This window comes from Centruroides sculpturatus, unplaced genomic scaffold (genome assembly GCF_000671375.1).
Source record: "Centruroides sculpturatus isolate CEXI.00-Female unplaced genomic scaffold, Cexi_2.0 scaffold1074, whole genome shotgun sequence".
Taxonomy (NCBI): Eukaryota; Metazoa; Arthropoda; class Arachnida; order Scorpiones; family Buthidae; genus Centruroides; species Centruroides sculpturatus.
This window is the reverse complement of record NW_019385359.1, coordinates 103,569-107,828: the sequence shown is the minus strand read 5'-3', so window position 1 is coordinate 107,828 and position 4,260 is coordinate 103,569.

Genomic DNA, 4,260 nt, shown 5'->3' with positions numbered 1-4,260 from the left:
GTTTAAATACTGGCTCCCTTTCATGGTCGAATGAGTGTTGCCAGCTAAAACATGTAAAAATAATATTAAAGTAGCCAAGACATAGCCAAATATTGTAGCACCACATCACTAGCGGACATTTTGAATTTGCCGACTAGAACGGTCGGTTAACTGATGTGAAGGTTAATCGGGGGTCGAATAATCGATGCTCTACTGTATTTAATTACTTAAGTAGAAATAAGTCGAAACCGGTTACTTTGTACTCAATATTTGTAGTCTTGGGAAAAAAGTGGAAAGAAATTTTTATGACAAACGGATATATAAATCGTAAATGTAAGGAAAATAAATTCTAGAGCTTTTTCTGTACCTCGTGCATCTCTCTCATTCATTAAATTTAGTTGTAAATGATGCTGCCAAATAACAGTTAATTTTTTAACATTATACAAGAATTGTAAACGTTTTTTTCTACATCCCCTTATAGATGGACATACGAAATTGCAATATCACTGGTTTAACATTGAAATCCATAAGTAATATAAAATGGGAGAGCGGAATAAAAATATCAAATATTTTAATGGATTTTTTTAAAACTCCTGTCAACTATGCAAAACTATCTTAAAAACATACCAGTAAATTCTTATCGGTTGGGTTAAGTTATAAATCTACTCGTGATTCACATAATCGGGCGAGGGCGGCCAAATATCTAGCAGGCAGGCGACTAACAGCCCAGAACTGGTCCTAGATAGAATTGGATGCGGTATATGTGTAGCTTCCACCCAAGGCCTTCCACCGGCTAAACCGGGTGAGGTTGGTCCTCTGTAAAGAGCATGCGCGAATCCAGCTGTTTGGAAGCTGACATTAGAGCGCTTCCACTCCGCCACTAATATTAGAATATACAATAGCAATCTTATGTTTTTTTCACGTATAGTATAGAAATTTGTAATAAGATACATAGAGCGGTTATAATAAAATATTGTACGATTATTTTCATACGATTACAATTTATATGTATTTATTTTTTAGAAAATACAAGAGAAGCGGCACATCCACCGCTTCCAATGGCGACACGCTACTGATATCAAGGTCCCCTGAGTCCAGAAATGTAAAAATGTCACCATAGTTTCCCTCTGTTACTTATAACAGAGCCGGGAAAGTCAAATGCATGTTTCTGCTATCATCTAAACGCGATAAACTTTCAGACGCAAGCCAAACTATATACACCTACACAAACAGCACGGCACAATTATGGCGCAGGAGACGGAGCGATGATGATTTGGTCATGAGATAATGTTCATAAAAGTTTTCTATAACCTCCTTCGTCAGTACCCTGCCTCCAGCGTCTCTTGTCGCCCACTCGCTTCTTTTCACTCCTAGATTTACTCATCACCCACTTGTTAGTATATACTGCATAAAAAGAAAGAAATTTATAGTATCGAGTTGCTTAACTTATCCGGTCGCATTTAAAACTTCGTGTGTGGCGCCATCTGTTATGATATTTTTAATTATTATAAAACGCTTAATTTTCANATATGAATTTTATAAAATAAAATAAAACTGTAATTGATAATAAGAAATCCGATCCCACTCGAGATATGATACATGACCTCTACTTCTCCACCCCTTCGACCTTTATCCACTAAAATTTAATAGTTTTAATGCCTCTAATACACAAACCTTCCTGCAAAATTTCAGAAATTTTCGACCAAAGGCATAAGATCGTCGGAAAACACATGCATCAAGCACTGATCCAGCATCACCTACATAGCAGTCTAAAAATACCGTTTTCTCAATACAAACTAAACTTATGACAGAGTAATACTTATTTCTATTGAATAAAGCTGCTGCTTCTTCAGTTGATATCTTAATAGCCATATGCTTTTCATCAATAGAGCCTATAATTTCAGGAAAACCAAATTGGGTATACAAAAAATTCCATTGTTTTTGCAGCATCCTGCTGTGATGGCCAAGAGATTAGTTTTCATTTTTATTTAACACTAACAGAGAATTAACAACCGTATTTAAAATCATGGAATCAAACTGGACACAGCCATCCTTATTTCCTTCTCCATATTGATTTTCGTGCAATGCTTAGTTTTTATCACAGCAACAAAACTCAGCTTCGCACAAATAAGAAGTCACAAATGGAATTAAGATTCCTGAGCTTTATCACTCAGAAGGAATATTCCTCTTTTACTGAAATTCAAAATTCAGTTAATTCAATACTACTAAATTTTGTTTTCAACGTATTGAAGGAAAGACAACCCAATAAGATTCTCTTCTTTTGCAGCAGTAAATTCAGATGGAGCATTGGCATTAAATGGATCCTGAATCTATGCAAATTTATCGATATTATCATTTTGAAAATATTTCTCAAACCAGGTGATAAGCTGTGATAAATGTTCTTCAAAAATAAATTTCATACCTCGAGAGAAATCAACTCCATTGGAGGTAAAAAGCTGTTGCAACAAGGGGAAACATTCTTTTCCTCTGTTTTCATTTTTTTTTTCTTTTCCATAATTTTAATTTTTTCATAAATGCTGAAATTTTCTCAATCGACATTAAAAGGCGTGTGTTGCTTCCCTGCAGAAGAGAGAGATTCAGCATATTCAGCTTTTCAAAAATATCACACAAGTGTGAAAGTTTTACTAAAACATTTTCAGCAAAGTTGTGTTCTTCTTCTTTAAGAAAAATATAGATTTTCTGTCGGAGTTCAAACGTACAAGACAAATTATTACCTGGAGAGAGTCATCGTTCTCTCGTGGTAATGTTTTGTACTTTCTTGAAGTGCTGTAGTACGACAAACACGTGTACTCGGATCCCATTTCCTCACATATTTTTTGAAAACTCTTGCCTTCAACGGCCGTGTTTTATAAAGTTTACTACATTTACTACATATTCTAAGACCTGGTTCAATATAGAACTTAGATATTTTGATGCGCGTTCTTCCCTGTGAATAACGCAATGGATCCACAGTGCATCAAAGTCTTTGCTTCGAAAAAGTGCTTGCAATCCTCAATAACACTCAGACATAGAACGAGCACCATCAGTACGATTACGAACGCATTTGGTAAACTCTAAATTATTTTCGGATATAAAAACATCAAGGATCTCGAACAAGTCGTGAGCCTCAGCACCAGCAGTGATACTTTTACAAAAGAAAAAAAATCTTTACAATGTTATTACTATCTATAAACTGTACAGTGTACAGTACCGCGGCGCACACTTTGGAAACCGCTGATATATATGTATAATTTGCTATACTACATCTGATTCCATATATTATTTCGTATAAACTAACTTGAAAGATTCTTGATTTACCAATTTTCATAGGCAGCATAAAAGCTGCTTTTCACGAGACACAAGTCGTCTTCCAGGTGCAGTAATTTTTTTGTCTAAAATTGGGCTTATTTTTTATAGGAGACTTTCAAAAGATTCTCTTTTATAGTATTTCTTGTATAGTATTCTTATAGTATTCTCTTGTATAGTATTAAGCTGAATAGTATTTCTGAAAGTATAAAGAGACATGAGACGTTTTTTAAATTAAAAAAAGATAATGAAGATATTTTTTATCCGATGGTTTAGCTGTTTTTAATGTTGATTTATTGAATGTCTCTTCAATCCAAAAAATTCTTTTCAGTAGACTACCTCACAGCCAATTCAGATTATAAACTCCTTTTATTGCCTTTTACAGATGCATTTCGAGCTAGGTTAATTTACTAGTTCCTCCTCAGTGCTACAAAATAAATTAAATTATAAAAATTGATAAAAAACAATTCGGGTAGATGATGTTACAACAAAATTAAAACTACATTTTATAATACCTTTTAAGAGTTTCCATGAGTTTCTAATTTTTTTCACACTTATACGGTACTTTTAGTCCCGTTTACAATATTTTTACCAGCTTATACAATTATTCAAAGGGTTTGTATCTTGTATCGTAAAAAGGTCTGTTTGCTACCTTATAACATACAAATTATAATGTATAATGACTTTCTACAAATGTTTAAACAAATTTTTTTTTATACAAAACTAAACAAATTAAATTAGAATTACGTATAAAAGAACATGAAGCTGCCATAAGACTAAAACATAATAATTCCCCATGGTTTAACCACATAAAAAATAGCAACTGCCAAATTGATAGAAATAATATTAAAGTCCTACACTACGAAAAAGATATTTATAAATGTAAATTTAAGAAACACATAGAAATAATAAAATATAATAATAATAATTTAATAAATGTGTCAACCGGTATGCAAATAGACCAGCAATGGTATA